The sequence below is a fragment of the Delphinapterus leucas genome, chromosome 11 (assembly GCF_059928025.1).
Source record: "Delphinapterus leucas isolate spDelLeu-1000000601 "Yukka" chromosome 11, BTC_Dleu_Yukka2, whole genome shotgun sequence".
Taxonomy (NCBI): domain Eukaryota; kingdom Metazoa; phylum Chordata; class Mammalia; order Artiodactyla; family Monodontidae; genus Delphinapterus; species Delphinapterus leucas.
The window spans coordinates 13,081,884-13,103,715 of NC_143139.1; the positions used below are offsets into that span (position 1 = coordinate 13,081,884).

Genomic DNA, 21,832 nt, shown 5'->3' on the forward strand with positions numbered 1-21,832 from the left:
TTACCCTACTTTTGGAGACTGTACCACAGTTTTCCTCTGAAGACTACTCTATTCCTGATGTTCTATCCATGTGCTTCATTCCTAGGAAGTCATCTCCATCTCCAGCTTCAGAGATGGGCAATGAGATAGAGCCCTGGGTAGCTGGAGAAGGATATTGCTTTGGTCACAGTGATTGGTTCAAAAATGGGCACCTGCTCCTTTGGAATCTGTGAGATGTACTGAGACAATAGCTAGGACTTTTGAGAAAGAACTCTAGCTTGTTTACTGCAGCCATCAGATAACCATGAAATAAGACCCTGGCTGAGAATAAAGCTGACATGGAGGTGAGTAGAGACAGATAACAGAAAAAGAGACACTGAGTTCGGATGCTAGCATGAGCTTTCCATAACATCATATCCAGGGACCAGGACTGGTTTCATGGGTGTATGTCCTATGTGGTTGCACAGGGTCTCGTGTTCAGAAGGGCCCTGTGCTGCGATTAATGCTCAGCTGTTGCTGTTCTCAAACATCTTAACATTTTATTATTGAACTTGCGTTTTGTAAAGGAAGTCTAATGGGACAATGGGTCATGCAGGTGAACAGAGTAGTACAGGTAACATGTGTGTCTGCCACTCCCTGCTACCCCGTTTGCACAGAGCATTCACGATGACCCAGAAACACAGAATTCCAATGAACCCCGCCATGTGTGGAGGTTCATTGAGACTCCAAGTGAGGACAAGGTGAGCCTGTCAGGTCTCTGGCAGGGTAAGCGGGATGCTGACGCTCCTGAGAAGCCATGCTTTCCCTTTGAATCAGAACTTGCTTCAAATGCAGAAAGAAGGCAACTGCATTGCAAGAAACACAAACGAACAAAGAACCCTGGCAGATCCTCTCTTTTTTGAGTGCTACTTCCCTGTATGAGTCAACCATTTATGCTGAAAATGATGACATAGAAGGAAAAGGAAAGAAAGGACAACCTTCAGTTCCTTTCCCTTTCTGTCCTTCCACACTCATCAATAAATACATAGAGGAAAGAGAATGTCGGTAGAATGTGTGTGTATCAAGAAGTAAAGTAAAAACAGTTGAGTTAGTTTCTGCAGCATTTCTACTCTTCTGATAACAATAGCCTACATATGCATCTAAAGGGCATGAAAGATGAACTGTGCAATTTGGGTGATTCTGCACGTGAATTAAGTGTTCTTATATTTGCGTTTGAAACTGCCATTGTACAATAGAGAGATAAGTGGTAAAATTCATGCTAATAATTTAACATTTTAATTTTCCTTTGCTCGGAATCACCTAAAATAGCAAAAACAATCAAAACCCAAAACCCCCAAACAACAAATCACCAGAAGTCAAAGAAAGAAGAAGGAAGAAGGGGAAAAAGCCTAATGTTTTAGTATCTTTAGTGGCACTTTTTTCCTGCTTTTTAAACCAGGATACCACATTTTCATTTTTCACCAGGCCCCTGCAAGGGCTACTATATTAAAACACCAGACTGGGTGGCTCAAACTATAGAAATGTATTTTCTCATAGTTCTGGAGGCTACAGATCCAAGATGAAGGTGCTGTCAAGGTCGGTTTCCTCTGAGGCCTCTCTCCCTGGCTTGCAGACAGTCACCCTCTTGCTGCCTCTTCATTCGGTCCTCCCCCCTTGCATGTGTACCCTGGGTGTTTTCTTTTGTGTCCAAATTTCCTCTTCTTATAAGACCAGTCAGATTGGATTAGGACCCACCCATGTGACCTAATTTAACCTTACTTATTTCTTTAAAGACCCAATTTCCCAAACAGTCACATTCTGAGATACTGGCAGTTATGGATTCAACCTATGAATTTTGAGATAATATAATTCAGTCCGTAACTAGACTTTTCAATGGCATAAGCCCATAACTTCTGATTTCTTTATGTAATTTAGGTTGGCTTTATTTTTGTCACTTAGGATTTGAGTCTGAGACGGCTTCCCAATGCAACCTCTCAGGTCCTGCTCCTCAGTATTCTGCTCTCCATGGACAAAATTTTTTTTTTTTTTTTTTTTTTTGCGGTACATGGGCCTCTCACTGTTGCGGCCTCTCCCGTTGGGAGCACAGGCTCCGGACACGCAGACCCAGCGGCCATGGCTCATGGGCCCAGCCCCTCCGCGGCATGTGGGATCCTCCCGGACTGGGGCACGAACCCATGTGCCCTGCATCAGCAGGCAGACTCTCAACCATTGCGCCACCAGGGAAGCCCCGACAAAATATTTTTAATGCTCTTAAGAAACTTGGAAATGAGGGAAGAGAGACAGATAAAGTTGTCACGAAGTACAACTAGATGCTTATGAAAATATACCTTCACACTATGTCCATGAAGCCTGAAAATATTTGTGGCAGTGGAGATAAGGTATCAGCCCTTTCATTTTCACAGAAAATAGAAAGGGAGCTTGAGGAAGTCCAATTAAATCCACAGAGCTTGGGAGCAAATACTAGGACCCACATCTCCTATGCCTAGATCAGAATTCTTTCCATCCTTCTCCATGGTATTTACTTCAATTATCCATAGTACAGAGATAAAGGCATAATTTTGATCCCTGAATTGACTCACCTGTGTGATAAAAAATTCACCTCCTAGGTGATCTTTGATTACAAATTTTTTTTTTGGCTGCATTGGGTCTTTGTTGCTGTGCATAGGCTTTCTCTAGTTGCGGTGAGTGGGGGCTACTCTTCATTGTGGTGCACAGGCTTCTCTTTGTGGTGGCTTCTCTTGTTGCAGAGCACGGGCTCTAGGTGCGCAGGCTTCAGTAGTTGTGGCACATGGGCTCAGTAGTTGTGGCTCATGGGATTAGTTCCTCCGCAGCATGTTGGCTCTTCCCAGACCAGGGATTGAACCTGTGTCTCCTGCACTGGCAGATGGATGCTTAACCACTGTGCCACCAGGGAAGCCCCAGCTGCAAATTTTGTAAAGCAAAGTATTGTTTGAATGAAATATGCATCAATATATCAAGACCCCTGACTAAATTCAAACTGGCAAAATACATGTGATAAAAAACTGTTTTCTCATTTGTAAACAAATTCTTTTATAGAAATAATGCAAATAAATGCACTTTTCATTCAGGAAAAATTCACAAATGCTACAGTCTAAACTGGGATCTTTGTAGATGTCACTCCATTCCAGTATGTGAGAGGTAATCAATAATTATAGAAGGAAACTTCTCTAAGGCAATATTGGGCTTCAGAACCAGGACTGAGATTTGAAATTTAGAACACCCTCTACCTATCCCTGGAGGCCGTTACAAATTCAGGGAATAGTCTTTGGTCTCAAGAATGAACAGGGAGCAGAAAAACACTATTTTATTTGCACAATTTTCTAAAGAGGAATCACGTACAGGGTGGATGGATAATTTTTATTTATTGAATGTACTCAGCATTTCTCATTGGTGTCTCTGAGCGGCAGAATTTAAATCAATAGAAAGGCATAAAGAGATAGCCTCATCCACCAGAGGGCAGACAGCAGAAGCAAGAAGAACTACAGTCCTGTTCCTGTGGAACAAAAACCACATTCACAGAAAGATAGACAAGATGGAAAGGCAGAGTGCTATGTACAAGATGAAGATAAAACCCAGAAAAACAACTAAATGAAGTGGAGATAGGCAACCTTCCAGAAAAAGAATTCAGAATAATGATAGTGAAGATGATCCAGGACCCTGGAAAAAGAAAGGAGGCAAAGATCGAGAATATGCAAGAAATGTTTAACAAAGACATAGAAGAATTAAAGAACAAATAAACACAGATTAACAATACAATAACTGATATGGAAACTACACTAGAAGGAATCAATAGCAGAATACTGAGGCAGAAGAATGGATAAGTGACCTGGAAGACAGAATGGTGGAATTCACTGCTGTGGAACAGAATAAAGAAAAAAGAATGAAAAGAAATGAAGACAGCCTAAGAGACCTCTGGGACAACATTAAACGCAACAACATTTGCATTATAGGGGTCCCAGAAGGAGAAGAGAGAGAGAAAAGACCAGAGAAAATATTTGAGGAGATTATAGTTGAACATTTCCCTAACATGGGAAAGGAAATAGCCACCGAAGTCCAGGAAGCGCAGAGAGTCCCATACAGGATAAACCCAAGGAGAAACACGCTGAGACACATAGTAATCAAATTGGCAAAAATTACAGACAAAGCAAAATTATTGAAAGCAGCAAGGGAAAAACGACAAATAACATACAAGGGAAATCCCATAAGGTTAACAGCTGATTTCTCAGCAGAAACTCTACAAGCCAGAAGAGAGTGGCATGATATACTTAAAGTGATGAAAAGGAAGAACCTACAACCAAGATTACTCTACCCCGCAAGGATCTCCTTCAGATTCGATGGAGAAATCAAAAGCTTTACAGACAAGTAAAAGCTAAGAGAATTCAGCACCACCAAACCAGCTCTACAACAAATGCTAAAGGAACTTCTCTAAGTGGGAAACACAAGAGAAGAAGAGGACCTACAAAAACAAACACAAAACAATTAAGAAAATGGTCATAGGAACATACATATCAATAATTACCTTAAACGTGAATGGATTAAATGCTCCAACCAAAAGACACAGGCTTGCTAAATGGATACAAAAACAAGATGCATATATAGGCTGTCTATGAGAGACCCACTTCAGACTTAGGGACACATACAGACTGAAAGTGAGGGGATGAGAAAAGATATTCCATGCAAATGGAAATCAAAAGAAAGCTGGAGAAGCAATACTCATATCAGATAAAATAGACTTTAAAATAAAGAGCATTACAAGAGACAAGGAAGGACACTACATAATGATCAAGGGATCAATCCAAGAAGAAGATATAACAATTATAAATATATATGCACCCAACATAGGAGCACCTCAATACATAAGGCAGCTGCTAACAGCTATGAAAGAGGAAATTGACAGTAACACAATAATAGTGGGGGACTTTAACACCTCACTTACACCAATGGACAGATCATCCATAATGACAATTAATAAGGAAACAGAAGCTTTAAATGACACAAGAGCCCAGATAGATTTAATTGATATTTATAGGACAATCCATCCAAAACCAGCAGATTACACTTTCTTATCAAGTGCGCACAGAACATTCTCCAGGATAGATCACATCTTGGGTCACTAATCAGGCCTCAGTAAATTTAAGAAAATTGAAATGAAATCAAGCATCTTTTCTGACCACAATGCTATGAGATTAGAAATGAATTACAGGGAAAAAAACGTAAAAGTGACAAACACATGGAGGCTAAACCATACGTTACTAAATAACCAAGGGATCACTGAAGAAATCAAAGAGGAAATCAAAAAATACCTAGAGACAAATGACAATGGAAACATGATGATCCAAAACCTATGGGATGCAGCAAAAGTGGTTCTAAGAGGGAAGTTTATAGCTATACAAGCCTACCTCAAGAAACAAGAAAAATCTCAAATAAACAATCTAACCTTACACCTAAAGTAACTAGAGAAAGAACAAACAAAACCCAAAGTTAGCAGAAGGAAAGAAATCATAAAGATCAGAGCAGAAATAAATGAAATAGAAACAAAGAAAGCAATAGCAAAGTTCAATAAAACTAAAAGCTGGTTCTTTGAGAAGATAAACAAAATTGATAAACCATTAGCCAGACTCATCCAGAAAAAAAGGGGGAGGACTCGAATCAATAAAATTAGAAATGAAAAAGGTGAAGTTACAACAGACACCACAGAAATACAAAGCATCCTAAGAGACTACTACAGGCAAATCTATGCCAATAAAATGGACAACCTGGAAGAAATGGAAAATTCTTAGAAAGGTATAACCTTCCATGACTGAACCAGGAAGAAATAGAAAATATGAACAGACCAATCACAAATAATGAAGTTGAAACTGTGATTAAAAATCTTCCAAGAAACAAAAGTCCAGGACCAGATGGCTTCACAGGTGAATTCTATCAAACATTTAGAGAAGAGCTAACACCCATCCTTCTCAAACTCTTCCAAAAAACTGCAGAAGAAGGAACACTCCCAAACTCATTCTACGGGGCCACCATCACCCTGATACCAAAACCAGACAAAGATACTACAAAAAAAGAAAATTACAGACCAATAACACAGATGAATATAGATGTAAAAAATCCTCAACAAAATGCTAGCAAACAAAATTTAACAACACATTAAAAGGATCATACATCATGATCAAATGGGATTTATCCCAGGGATGCAAGGATTCTTCAGTATACGCAAATCAATCAATGTGATACACCATATTAACAAACTGAAGAATAAAAACCATATAATCACCTCAATAGATGCAGAAAAAGCTTTTGACAAAATTCAACACCCATTTCTGATAAAAACTCTCCAGAAAGTGGGCATAGAGGGAACCTACCTCAACATAATAAAGGCCATATACGACAAACCCACAGCAAACATCATTCTCAATGGTGAAAAACTGAAAGCATTTTCTCTAAGATCAGGAACAAGACAAGGATGTCCACTCTCACCACTGTTATTCAACATAGTTTTGGAAGTCCTAGCCATGGCAATCAGAGAAGAAAAAGAAATAAAAGGAATACAAATTGGAAAAGAAGAAGTAAAACTGTCACTGTTTGCAGGTGACATGATACTATACATAGAGAATCCTAAAGATGCCACCAGAAAAGTGCTAGAGCTAATCAATGAATTTGGTAAAGTTGCAGGATACAAAATTAATGCACAGAAATCTCTTGCATTCCTATACACTAATGATGAAAAATATGAAAGAGAAATTAAGAAAACACTCCCATTTACCATGGCAACAAAAAGAATAAAATACCTAGGAATAAACCTACTTAGGGAGACAAAAGACCTGTATACAGAAATCTATAAGACACTGATGAAAGAAATTAAAGATGATACCAACAGATGGAGAGATATACCATGTTCTTGGGTTGGAAGAATCAATATTGTGAAAATGACTATACTACCCAAAGCAATCTACAGATTCAATGCAATCCCTATCAAATTACCAATGGCATTTTTTACAGAACTGGAACAAAAAATCTTAAAATTTGTATGGAGACACAAAAGACCCCGAATAACCAAAGCAATCTGTAGGGAAAAAAATGGAGCTGGAGGAGTCAGGCTCCCAGACTTCAGACTATACTACAAAGCTACAGTAATCAAGACAATATTGTGTTGGCACAAAAACAGAAACATAGATCAATGGAACAAGATATAAAGCCCAGGGATAAACCCACATACCTATGGTCAACTAATCTATGACAAATGACGCAAGGATATACAATGGAGAAAAGACAGTCTCTTCAATAAGTGGTGCTGGGAAAACTGGACAACTACATGTAAAACAATGAAAATAGAACACTCCCTGACACCATACACAAAAATAAACTCAAAATTTATTAGAGACTTAAATGTAAGACCAGACACTATAAAACTGTTAGAGGAAAACATAGGCAGAACATTCTATGACCACAGCAAGATCTATTTTGATCCACCTCCTAGAATAATGGAAATAAAAACAAAAATAAACAAATGGGACCTAATGAAACTTCAAAGCTTTTGCACAGCAAAGGAAACCATAAACAAGTCGAAAAGACAACCCTCAGAGTGTGAGAAAATATTTGCAGATGAATCAACGGACAAAGGATTAATCTCCAAAATATATAAACTGCTCATGCAGCTCAATATTAAAAAAACAAACAATCCATTCCAAAAATGGGCGGAAGACCTAAATAGACATTTCTCCAAAGAAGACATACAGATGTCCAAGAAGCACATGGAAAGCTGCTCAACATCACTAATCATTAGAGAAATGCAAATCAAAAGTACAATGAGGTACCACTCACACCAGTTAGAGTGGGCATCATCAGAAAATCTACAAACAAGAAGTGCTGGAGAGGGTGTGGAGAAAAGGGAACCCTCTTACACTGTTGGTGGGAATGTAAATTGATACAGCCACTATGGAGAACAGTATGGAGGTTCCTTAAAAAACTAAAAATAGAATTACCATATGACCCAGCAATCCCACTACTGGGCATATACCCAGAGAAAACCATAATTCAAAAAGACACATGCACCCCAATGTTCATTGCAGGACTATTTACAATAGCATGGTCATGGAAGCAACCTAAATGCCCTTTGACAGACGAATGGATAAAGAAGAAGTGGTACATATATACAATGGAATATTACTCAGCAATAAAAAGGAACGAAATTGGGTCATTTGTTGAGACGCGGATGGATCTAGAGACTGTCATGCAGAGTGAAGTAAGTCAGAAAGGGAAAAACAAATATCATATATTAACACATATATGTGGAACCTAGAAAAGTGGTACAGATGAACCGGTTTGCAGGGCAGAAATAGAGACATAGATGTAGAGAACAAACTTATGGACAGCAAGGGGGGAAAGCGGCGGGGTGTGTGTGGTGGTGGTGTGATGAATTGGGAGATTGGGATTGACATGTATACACTGATGTGTATAAAATGCATGACTAATAAGAACCTGCTGCATTAAAAAATAAGTAAAATAAAATTAAAAATTTACAAAAAATAAAATAAGAAAAAAAGGCATAAAGTTGCAAGATGTGAATGAAAAATGAGATTACGAGTAATGCTTGTAAAAATGCAAAGATATCTGTGTGCGAGGCAGTGGAGGAAGTGTGACCCAGACTCTCTCAAGCTCCCCTCTCTTCTTGTGTGACAGCACTGATGCCATAGCCCTCTTGAGAAAGCCCTTTCTAAAGTGTGGAGAAGTATATGGCATGTGGAGCTTGAGACAGTGACAGAGAACATGCAATTTTAGGAGAAATGACCGTTCAGTCAAAGTTGAAATTTTCGTCACTGCCCTATATACCTAGGACTTTAAAATAATGTGGCTGTGGGACTTCCCTGGAGGTCCAGTGGTTAAGATTTCGCCTTCCAATGCAGGGGGTGCAGGTTGTATCCCCCGTCGGGCAGCTAAGATCCCACATGCCTTGCGGCCAAAAAACCAAAACATAAAACAGAAGCAAAATTGTAACAAATTCAATGAAGACTTCAAATAATAGTAATAATAAAATAACGTGGCTGCACTTTTGGGTTGGTTCTTGTTTTCCACAAATATACTAATACATTCAAATGAATGTTTTCATTTGAAATAGTCACCTGATAGTACATGTATTACAATACAATAGCCATTGCTCAAAGCATCTTTGCCATTACTTATTTTTGAGTATATTGAGAGCTAATAAACATATGTCTGTGGAATTTTGGAAACTGCCAGAAGTCTGCAAGTACCATGTTTGGTAAATAAAACCTTGATTTAAGTGGATCATTTTTTTCTCTTTCTTTCTTTTACAATTGATAATCAAACATGGAGAGTAAATATAAACTAATGGAATTGATTTTCTTGTATGGTTTATAAAATGATGCCGAAGGCTTAAGAAAGAGTTGGACAATGACAACACCATAAACAGAACCTTCCAAGGTGGCTATTCTGAAGGGTCCAACGTTCAAGTACATTTGGCTATGTTTGTAAACACACACTCACACACACACACAGCTTGTGTACAGGTGGCAGTGTTTTCAAGTGTCTTGGTTGTGTAGAAAATAAAGCTTTATTTTATATAATTCAACTAAATATGCATTCAAAGACACTATTACTCTCTGGTTATAAACAACACAATCTAAGTCAGTTCTGAGTTTTCCCTATTTCTGGTTTAAACTCCATTAAGTCATAGTTTCTCCTTTTTCTTGGGACTAATCTAAGCTCATAGCACAGTCTCATAGCAATAGTGGCGAGGCAGTACCTACTCCTTGGTCTTCACCTGTCCTGCACTTGTCTCTCCTGAGATAGACAATTCTCCCATTTGGTCCTCCACGCTGCTTTGTGCTTATGTGACCCCTCATCATGACCACAAAGCGCATTTGGGGACACTTGTTTGCTCTCTCTCTCTCTCCTTTCTTTCAGAGCTATAACTTCTGCATCCTGAAAGTTGGGGAAGAGGGGGTGCTGGAGACTTGCAGATACCTTGGGCCCTCTGCCCCAGACATCCCATGAAGCCATTCATCTCTGCTGCTGCCTTGCTTTAGTGCTATAAACAATAACAAAAAGCCCTCTACAGATACACCTGGCACACAACAAGGATCACTCTGAATGTTTGTTGATTGGCTGACTGAATGTATGCAGATGCTGTCTCCCAGACTTCCAGAAGAACTGAGTTCTTTTGGATTCCCCAAATCATCCCAGAATTCTATTCTGTTCTCCATCTCTTTGAAACTAATCATGGGATGAGAGTGGAGAGAAGAGCGTGAGGCCCCTTCTATGAGACCTCTTAAAAATAATTCTAGATCTCCAAGGACTTCCTGTATCTACACAATCACTTGAGGAGGCTGCCAAGTGTCCCCCATTGTTTGGTTATATTATCCTCATCTTTCAGGGTTTAGATGATACCTACCCCTTGATTCTTCCCTAGACTGTATGCTCCATGAGGGTGTCTTCCTCACCTTTGTATTATTAGGTACTATCCTGGGCATATCAGCAGTCAATACATATCTTTGAAATAATGTGAACATGAATAGTTGAACTATTTGAACCAGGCTATTTTGACATTTCAGAGGGTTGCTGGTGTTTTCTAGATTTTGCTAGTTCAGTTATCTCAGAAGAATAGAAGTATTGTCTTAGCTCTGGCTGCATCTTTGCAAATCTTGAGATAGTGGGTTAAGAGGGAAAGGTTACTATTCCTAAGTAAACATCCCTTATACAGCCCCCAATTTAAGGAGATAATTGGGTTTTAAGATGCCATTTATCTAACTTTTCAGATAGATGGTTAAAAAAATTTTTCTGCAGACACTTAAGGTCCTATTAGAGTGCTCTGGGACAGCTTGAGATCTGACAAAGGCAGTAATCCCAGGTAAAATTTTGGTTATATGACCAACAGTCCATTTCTTACTGTTCAGATTCTTCAGTGACCATAAATCACTTTGAAAGGAAGAGTAATCCTCATCAACTAGTACAGGGAAATCTCCAAAGGACACTTTGCACATTGAAGATTAGGAATGGCTGGTAAATCTTTAATGGACAATTGGCTCCATTCTTCATGGGTTTATGAGAACACCAAACTAACTAAATTGAAATGTTCTGTATTCTGCTGAGAAGGGTCAACTTTTCTCTTCCTTTATTCCTCCCTCTCCCTCCTCCTCCCTTTTCTCCTTCTTTCATTTCTTCCTTCCTTCACTCCTCCCTCCTTCCTTCCTCTCTTCCTTCTTTCCTTCCTGCCTTCCTTCCTTCCTTCCCTCCTTCCTTCTTCATTTCTTTTAATTTTTCTTATTACATTTCTAGCTACCACGTCTTTAGTAAACTAGTTTTGCATAGAAGTAATTCCACCTATGATCGGCACATGTGAGGGTGAGAAGAGTGCTTATTTCCACTTGTTTAAACCTCATCCATATCCAATTCAGCTGTACCTAGGAGCTAAATTTTTTTAGGGATGAAGAATAAAGTCCAAGGAAGATACTAGTTGTCTGGGATTTTCTCTGGACATATGCCTTCCTTGTATCAGATACCAAAGACAGAGAGTTATTATATATCCTCAAAGTCAAGACAAAAATTTAGCATATGTGTGTGATATTTGATCTTTATTAACTTGGGTTCATCACAAGGAGGCAGCACAACCAATAAGAAGGTGGGAATTAGAAGATGTTAGTTCTTTATCTTAGATTTGGAGCAGATTATTTAACTATAGTTTTGAAATCTGAAATTTCAGATAGGTTGCCTTCTCATTTTGTTGCTTTTTAGTTTTATGTAGTCTTACTTTATTTTTGTTTTTGTTGCTTGTGCTTTTGATGTCATATCCATGAAATTATTGCCAAGACCAATGTCATGAAGCATTTTCCCTATGTTTTATCCTAGGAATTTTACAGATTCAGGCCTTATGTTTAAGTGTTTAATCCATTTTGAGTTGATTTTTGCATATGGGGTAAGATAAGCATCCAGCTTCATTCCTTTCTATGTGGATATCCAGTTTTTCCGACACCATTTGTTGAAGAGACTATCTTTTATCCATTGTGCGTTCTTGGCACATTTGTTGAGGATCAGCTAACCCAATATGTGTGGATTTATTTCTGGGTTCTCTATTCCATTTCATTGGTCTATGTGTCTGTCTTTATGTCAAAACCATACTGTTTTGGTTACTGTATCTTTGTAATATATTTTGAAATCAGGAAGTGTGATTCCCCCAGCTTTGTTCTTTCTCAAGATTGATTGGATATTCATGGTCTTTTGTGGTTCCAATGAATTTTAGATTTTTTAAAATTTCTGTAAAAATTGCCATTGGGATTTTGATATGGATTACATTGAATCTGCACATCACTTTAGGAAGTATGGACATTTTAAAAAATATTAAGTTTCCCCATCTATGAACATGGGATTTTTGTTTTTTACAAATAAATGTATTTGTGTCTTTTAAAAAATTTCTTTCATCAATGATTTGTATTTTTAAGTGTACAACTTTTTCACCTCTTTGGTTAAGTTTATTCCTAAGTGTTTTATTCTTTTCTTTGCTATAGTAAATTGGTTTTCTTAATTTTGGATAGTTCATTCTTAGTGTATAGAAATGCAGCTGATTTTTATATATTGATGGTATATCCTGAAAATTTAATGAACTTGTTTATTAGTTCTAACAGTTTATTGTTGTTGTTGTTGTTTTTTTTTTTTTATGGAGTCTTTGGGGTTTTCCATATATAAGATCATGCCATCTGCAAAGAAGGACAATTTTACTTCTTTCTGATTGGGATGACTTTTATTTCTCTCTTTAACCTATTTGTTCTGGCTAGGACATCCATTTATTTTTTTTTCTTACCTATTTGTTCTGGCTGGGACATCCAATACTATGTTGAATAGCAGTGGTGAGACTGGGCATCCTTGCTTTGTTCCTGATCATAGAGGAAAAGCTTTCAGTTCTTCACCACTGAGTTGATGTTAGCTGTGAGCTTTTCATATATGGTCTTATTTGTGATGAGGTAATTTCTTTCTATTCCTAGTTTGTTGAGAATTTTTATCATGAAGTGGTGTTGAATTTTGTCAAATACTTTTTCTGCATCTATTGAGATAATCGTGTGATTTTATCATTTATTTTGTTGATGTGTTGTATCAAATTAATTCATTTTCCTATGTTGAACGATCCTTGCATCCCAGGGATAAATCCCATTTGGTTATGGTAATCGTTTTAATGTGCTGTTGGATTTGTTTTGCTAGTATTTTGTTGAGGATTTTGCATCTATTTTTATCAAGAATATTGGCCTATAATTTTCTTTTCTTGTTGAGTCTTTGACTAGCTTTGCTAGCAAAGTAATTTCAGCCTCCTGAAATGAGTTTGAAGTATTCTCTCCTCTTCATGTATTTGGAAGAGTTTGAGGAGCATTGGTGTTAATTTTTCTTTGAATTTTTGGTGGAATTCACTAGTGAAGCTATCTGGTCCTAAGCTTTTCTTTGTTAGGAGTTTTTTTTTTTTAATTTTTATTATTTTTTTACATTTTATTTATTGATTTATTTTTAAAAAAATTTTAAATTACTAATTCAACCTCCTTACTAGTTATAGCTCTCTTCAGACTTTCTACTTCTGCATGAATTAGTCTTAGTAGGTTGTATGTTTCTAGAAATTTATCCATTTCCCCTAGGTTATCCAGTTTGCTGGTGGTAATTGTACATAGTTGTCTTTTATGATCCTCTTTATTTTTGTGGCATCACTTGTATTGTCTCTTCATTTCTGATTCTGTTTGAGTCTTCTCTTTTTTTCTTAGTTAGTCTAACTAAGGTTTTGTCAATTTTTTCTTTTACCTTTTCAAGAAATGAACTCTTACTTTCATTGATTTTTTTCTATTGTTTTCTATTTTCTATTTCATTTGCTTCTGCTTTCATCTTTGTTATTTCCTTCCTTCTGCTAATTTTAAGCTTAGTTTTTTCTTATTTTTCTAATTCCCTGAGATGTAAAGTTAGATCATTTATTTGAGATTTTTCTTCTTTTCTAATGTAGGCATTTATTGCTATGAATTCCCTGTAAGTACTGCTTTTGCTGCATCCCGTAAGTTTTGGTATGTTGTGTTTTCATTTTTATTTGTCTTGAGGTATTTTCTAATTTTATTTTTAAATTTTTCTTTGACACAATAGTTGTTCAAGACTGTGTTGTTTAATTTTTACACATTTGTGAATTTTCCACTTTTCCTTCAGCCATTGGTATCTAGTTTAATTCCACTGTGATCAGAAAAGATATATGGCATAATTTCAATCTTCTTAAATTTGTTAAGACTTGTTTTGTGACCTAACATGGAAAAAGATCTATCTTGGGAAAAACCATGTGTGCTTGAGAAAAATGTGTATTTTTTTACTGTTGGGTGCAATGTTTGGTATAGGTCCATTTGGTCTATAGCGTTATTCAAATCCTTTGTTTCCTTAATGATCTTCTGACTGGGATGTTCTATCCATTACTTGAAGTAGGTTTTTGAAGTATTCTACTGTTATTGTATTCTTGTCTATTTCTCCCTCAGTTCTGTCAATATTTGCTTCATATATTTAGGTGTTCTGATGTTGGGTGTGTGTGTGTGTGTGTATATATATATATATATATATATATATAATTATATATATATAATTGTTATGTCTTCCTGTTGAATTGGCCATTTATCATTATGTAATGTCCTTCTTTGCCTTTTGTGACAGTTTTGGACTTAAAGTCTATTTTGTCTGATATAAGTATAGCCACATTTGCTCTGTTTTGGTTATCATTTGCATGGAATATCTTCTTTCATCCCCTCACTTTCAGCATATGTGTATCAAACCTAAAGTGAGTTTCTTACAAATAGCATATAGTTGCTTTTTTTTTTTATACATTCAGCCACTGTACGTCTTTTGATTGGGGAATTTAAGCCATTTACACTTAAAGTAATTACTGATTGGGAAGGATTTATTAATGCCATTTTATCTGTTTCCTGTTAATCTTATAGGTCTTTTGTCCTGCATTTCTTTCCTTGGCATCTTCCTTTGTGTTTTACTGATTTTTGTGTGTATGTGTGTTGATATCTGTCTTTTGCACAGTTCAGATAGGAGAGTTAAATGGGGTTTGGTGAGAATCATCATATCTGCATTTTTCAAGCCCTTGATGGTGGCACTAACTTCTGCAGTCTCTCCAGAAATGTAGTATTTCTTTTGGTTTACTGTTTTCCTATGTGAAGGCAGTTCTAATGTGTTCCACTGGCCTTTCCAACGATAATAATCCTCAATCTATAGGAGAGCGAGCCAATGTGGAAATTGTGCCAGCTGCTAAGTATGTCTATTCCAATTATGCATTCTGGAACTGGGTAAATAACCACAGGGTGGGTTTGAGAACACACTGGACCCACTGTGAATTAGACTTGAGCTAAAACTCCATTGATCACCTGGCCTTCATAAGTCCCTACTCTGACTTGTGGGCCATAGTGATGTTTTGGGTCTCCTGGAATCAGTGTCAGTTCAGAGCCAGTATCCAGTAGTTCCCCCAAAGTTTGATCATTTCCTTATCCCCAGTGTACAAGTACTCTGGTAAAAGGCAGTAGGTACCTTTTGGGGGGGCCTAGGAGGAAAATTAACAGTATATTTCTGTAGTGTACTGGGGTCCTTTCTCAAGGGGACCTGCCCCGCACCCACTTCATCCAAGTGGTTCTGGGTCTGTAAGGTGGCTCAAGCCTGGAAATGGTTCAGATGGCTGTGACTCTCTGTTTTTATGATTCAGATTAAACTTGTGTCCACTTGACCTAGAACTTTTCTGCTGATACGCATTAAGTAAGAATTTAGCATCTTATGTCTGGGAACACCATGATCAACTAGCCAGTGCCATAGGTCTGCATGAGTCAGGCTATCCTGATTGCTACTTTGACTCTGCTGTCCATCATGGTAAGAAGGCTCACCCTGCCTTTGGTGGTTGAGTGCTGTCACTTGGCCTCTGTCACCCTGGGATCCAATCACTCCCATTACATTTAAGTTTCCCAATTCAGTGACTGCAGTTCCCAGTGTAAGGTCTGGCCTACACAGCAGAGTGATTACAGAGTTCTTCAAGGATGCTGGGGCTCCATCACTACCTTATTTCTCATAGTATTGGTGAAAAGTATGTCTTCTGGGCCTTTTTAGTGTGGGTGAGTAGGTCTTAAATGACAAATCCACACTAACATTCCAGCCTCTCTCTCTAAGCCTTTGAATCCCTTCCTATACTTTAAACCAAGGCAGGTTGGGATTTTCCAGTTTGCTCACTGTGGGCCACTCTTTGGTCCATGTTTCAACCAACCAACTGAACAAACTGTTAGAACCCTTTCTAACTCCCTGAGCTGTAATATTTAATGTATAATCTTGATTTAGTGAAACCATATTAATAAATTCTGCCTGATCCAACTTTGTATTTCTTCTACCTTTATCTCATATTCCTAATATTCATACCCATACATGTTCCCTGTTTTCCTGACTGTATAAATTAGAAAACTCATGTAGTTCTTCTAGAGTGTAGTCCATTACCTCCCCTTTAGGAGTCTACTAGGACTTGAGTCCAGTTACAGGTCTAGAGGTGAAGAGGGATGTAGGGGTGGGTCCTGAGGATACTCAGCATTGTCTTGCTTGGCAGCTGCCTCAGGGAAAGGCCTTAACAGTTTCCTCAGGCAATGCAGGGTGAATCCCCTCAGACTGAGATGGAAAGGTCTGGAGAGGCTAGTTCCACTGGAGGGTGGGGAGACCTCTTCCACTGACAAAGATTCATCAGAATTTAGAGGCTCCATGTCTCCAGCTCCCTCAGGGTCTTCCCAGATGACCCCATCCCAGCTTCCAGGATCAATGCCCAGACGTTAACAAATTGCATTGTAATTCATTCCCAGGATGGTTCTGCATTGATTTTCAAATTTTCAGCCCTGCAGCTACAGGAAACAAGAATCTCCCTCAGGACACACAAAGAAACTTTTAGGTTATTTATGTGGTACTTGAACTGGGAATTCAGACCCCTGAGTTCATCCTTTTCTTACACTACTTTGTCCAGCAACATTAGTAGCAACCAATGTCATTATATTCATTCGTTTTTAAAAAATGAAAGTATCATATGTAGTACACAGAGTTACCTAGCTTCTTGATTCTTATAAGTGAGTGCCCAATGAAGATGTTTTGCATATGTCTATTGCCAGATCATGCTGTGGATTGTCAGCCCTCTCTTTACTACCAGAAAGAGTCATTAGCAACTTTAAATCTAATCACGTTAGAGAGCCAATTCCATAAACTCTGGAACCAATTCAGAAAACTCATTCTTAATATTCTGTTCTTCTAGAAACACACTCAGTACCAAAACCTGTATTAGTCACGGTTCTCCAGAGAAAAAGAACCATTAAGATATACATGTGAAGATTTATTATGAAGAATTGGCTCACACAATTATGAAGGCTGAGAAGTCTCATGACCTACTGTTTGCAAGTTGGAGACCCAGGACCAGTGGTATAATTCCAGTCCCAGTCTGAAGGCCCGATAACCAGGGGAGCAATGATGTAAGTCTCAGTCCAACGGCAGGAGAGCAATGTCCCAGATCAGTAGGCAGGTAGAGAGGGAATGAATCATTCCTTCTTCTACTTTTTGTTCTATTCAGGCCCTCAGTAGATTAAATGATGTCCACCCCCATTATGGGGGGACAGTCTACTGAGTCTACTGATTCAAATACTAATCTCATCTGGAAACATCCTCATAGACATCCATAGAATAATGTTTAATCTGGGCACCCCATGGCCCAGTCAAGTTGACATAGAAAATTAACCATCACAGTTTCTTTCCATCTTATATAGTATTTATCTGTATGAAGCTCTAACTCATTTATAATTCAGTTATGAGTACCAAGCAAGAGGAAACTTGTTAACTGTGTATCTGGAGAAATTCCAAATTCCATGAAGACTTGTTACAATGAATCAAGGGACTTTTTGTTCTCATAAATGAGATTTCTACTTCTCCATCTCTTCTAGTCCCCAAATTGGAAGAATTTAAGGTCTGGCATCAAGGTGATTGGTATTAATGCATAAATATTTTATTTAGAGTAAAACAAATAGGAAAGACTAAATGCGTTTTATTTTTCTAAGAGTGAGAAATAGAATATTAAAGAATATATACTTGAGAGTAGTTTGGGGAATATAGAAGATATCCAATGAGTATTTGCTGATTGAAGAGGAGGAAAAAATAGCAGGTGACTGATTTATATTGACTATCATCATGTCTCAGGGCTTTTGCCACATGCATTATATATGTTGATGTACAAAGTCCTGTGAAGTATATGTTCTTACTCTATTTTGCAGATGTAGAAACTAAGCCTCAAGGAGATTAAATAGTATGTCAAAGGCTGCCCAGCTACTGCCTGATGGATACTTAGTTCAAATCCAATTTTTTTTTTTTTTTTTTTGCGGTACGCGGGCCTCTCACTGTTGTGGCCTCTCCCGTTGAGGAGCACAGGCTCCGGACGCGCAGGCTCAGCGGCCATGGCTCACGGGCCCAGCCACTCCGCGGTATGTGGGATCTTCCCGGGCCGGGGCACGAACCCGTGTCCCCTGCATCGGCAGGCGGACTCTCAACCACTGAGCCACCAGGGAAGCCCTCAAATCCAATTTTGTTTGATCACAAAGCCTATGTATTTTCTACCCTACCAGCATCTCCAATGTATAGCAAAGAATACCAGTGCTGAGAAGTATTCTCTGAGCAAAGGACTGAGTGGCCACATGAATTTAGAAAACACTGAATAGCAAATCCGTTTCTTAGCAATTCCCAATATATATAATAAAGCTTCTGAGAAGTCCTGAAGACATTGAACTAATTGTTTGTTAAACCCAGCATTTGACTATGGAGGCTTCTTCCCTAATAATTCTTTGGCGAATCCATACTCCAGTGAGCCAGACTGAGTGTCAGAACTCCTGGAAGTTTTACCAGCTAAATAGGTGTTTCTCTGTTTGCAAATTGCATCACCTCTCTGGGCCTAGATTTCCTCATTTATAAAATAAAAATTTGGTTAGATGTTCCTTAAGGTCCTTTTAAGTATAAACGTTTGATGACTTAGATTCATTTCTTATTAAAAAAAATAAAACAGTAATAAACATTTACTTGTTGCTTTACATATATTATCTTACTTAATCCTCATAAAAACCTTGAGGTCGTAACTGAAATACCCATTTTACAGTCGGGGTAACTGAGACTCAGTGAGGCAGCATATCTTGCCCCGCAGGTTAGAACTCTGGCATTCTGGTGTTGATTTCCTATATTGCCTTCGAAACTTTCGCTTTTAAAACACTTGCACTGTGGGCTATGAGTTTTTCTCTGGCTTCATCCCAAACCTTTGTATTATTCCATTTTCTCTTTTCTTTATCCAATCCTCATCCATTTTTGAAGATCCAGGTTATACCTCCTCAGTAAAACATGGTCCTATCACCCCAACCTATCAAGATCTTTTCTCTTCTGGATCCTTATTTTACTTTCAGTTAAGATGGAAATTAATTGTGTGCTGACCTATGACATCTTTCATAGTATTGTCTCAAGTTGCTATTAAAATATTTGTTTAATTTTACTTGTTCACATCTAATGTCTCCAACTAGATCCTTAAACATCGGATTCATTTCTGTATGAACAAAACCCATCATGCCTTGTGTAGATCACCAACAGGGTGTTAGAAATCTCCACTCAACTCCCTACAGACACCTCAAATTCATTATGTACAAACATGTTTACATCCTTTCCACCATCCCAGTCCCCCATCCTCCTGTATTTCTTTCTTTAGTCGAGTGGCATTAACAGTCACTTTGCTGCTTGAATCAGAAACCTGGTGATGATCTTGGACACGTTTTCCTTTGTCACCACCACATCCAATCAGTTCAGCTTAGTGATTAAATGTGTGGGCTTCCATGTTGGACTCTACGAATCCTAGTTCTAATTGTGGGGAAAATGGGTAAGTACCTTGGCTTCTCCCTGTTTCAGTTTCCTAACGTACAAAATAAAGACAGTAATAATTCCCAGATCATAGAGTTACTGTGAGATAATTAAGTGCCTGAGATAATTAAATGCCCAGTGGAAATCCAATAAATGGTTTCTTCCTATCATTATGCCTTTGAATCTCCTATGTTCTTCCCCTTCCCATCCCCATCCTGCTATCCTAACCTCCGACCTCATTATCTCTTACCAATATTCACTTACACACAGTGACCATCCTGAGCTAACTTCTTTCTAGCCCCTACCAATGTATCCTTTACATTTTTTGACTGAGTGTTCTTTTTGAAACACCAATCTGTCATATTATTCTGCCCTTGAATCTTGTGCTCCAGTCAAACAACTGCTCCTGTCAAAAGTCCAAACAGGGCTTCCCTGGTGGCGCAGTGGTTGAGAGTCCGCCTGCCGATGCAGGGGACACGGGTTCGTGCCCCGGTCCGGGAGGATCCCACATGCCGTGGAGCGGCTGGGCCCGTGAGCCATGGCCGCTGAGCCTGCGCATCTGAAACCTGTGCTCCGCAACGGGAGAGGCCACAGCAGTGAGAAGGCCGCGTACCGCAAAAAAAAAAAAAAAAAAAGCCCAAACAACTTGCAGTTTGCAGAAGAAGCTGTTCTGTTTCACACTTTGCCGTGTTGCTTATGCGTCGTCTTAACGTTACCTGAAATGCTCCTGCCTCTGCCCTTTGTTTGTCTAACAGATGTCTGTCCCTCTTTAGACTAAAAATGTCCACAGCAACATTTGGGGTCCCAAGCGAATTTCTGGAATTTTGCTATTTCTCACGAAGAGATGGAGCTGTTTTCCCCTCTTTAAATCGAAACAAGACTCTGACTGCCTCAACAAATAGAATGCAGTAGAAGTGATGCTGCATAGCCCCTGGCTAGGTCACAAAAGACAATATTGTTTCTGCCTGGCTTTATTTCTTTGGGGGGATACTTGCCCTGGGGTACCAGCCATCAAGCTTCAAAGAAGCCCAGAGTAGCCCATATAGAGAGACAACATAAAGAAGCCCACATGGAGAAGCGCAGTAGCACCTGCTATCGACTGGAACCCTCCTTCTGTTCGTGTAAGTATATGTATATGTGTGTGTAAGTACATATGTGGGGATGCAGATCTCCACAAAAATCTCCGTCTTCATGGACCACATATTCTCTATTACCTTGTGGCCACATGTAGGAAATAAAGATCCTGTAGTAAAAGAGATATCGTCAATGAAGCAAGAAGAGAGGAAAGTATCCTTTTAGCTAGACGAACTCATTAATGTGAAAAATCATTTACGATGTAGCATGGATCAGCAGAGGAAGCTGGAAGGAGAGAAGCCCTTGGATTTTTTCCACCTGCTCATCTAGCCAGTGAACTTCATGGACAGTTATGCAGTCAAGCTTCGTAGTAATTTAAGCCTTCTCTTGTGAGCTGCATATGGTGATCTGGGCCGGCCGTCTGGGACGTGACTCCTGCTTCGAGAGTAACGATAAAGTTTCCAGCACTCACTGTCATTGTGAGAGGCAGACTGTTGTCGAAGTGTTATTATTAATGAGAATTGCTACTGGACAGCTTGAACTAGAGGATAATTTATTCTCCGTGAACTTCCAATTGCAGTAAAACGGTTCATTCACTGCCACACTTGTCCATCTTGTTTGTTCCTGTCTTTCAGGCGTGGTTGGCTGCAAAGAAGTAAGGCAGAACTGTACAAGCTGCATGAAGGCAGAAGTCTGCATTTACGGAGATACCGTAGAAACCGGTCAGGAAGGTTTCACTCATGTAAGAGAGGCGTGGGAATGTGGTAAGAAGCATGGGGTCTGCTCTAGGGGGTCCTAATCAATTCATGGGAATCCAGGCACCTGCGCTGTGCAGTGTATCACACGAAAATGGGAA

At 38.7% G+C, this 21,832-nt stretch overlaps 1 long non-coding RNA gene across 1 annotated transcript in view; it reads left to right on the top strand.

The window, feature by feature from the left end:
• LOC149747958 (uncharacterized) overlaps window positions 1-21,832 on the top strand; it is a 150,136-nt gene that overhangs the window by 68,636 nt on the left and 59,668 nt on the right. The window contains exon 4 of the long non-coding RNA XR_016394878.1: window positions 21,612-21,718. This is a non-coding gene — a long non-coding RNA (uncharacterized LOC149747958). The remainder of the gene's footprint in view (window positions 1-21,611; window positions 21,719-21,832) is intronic.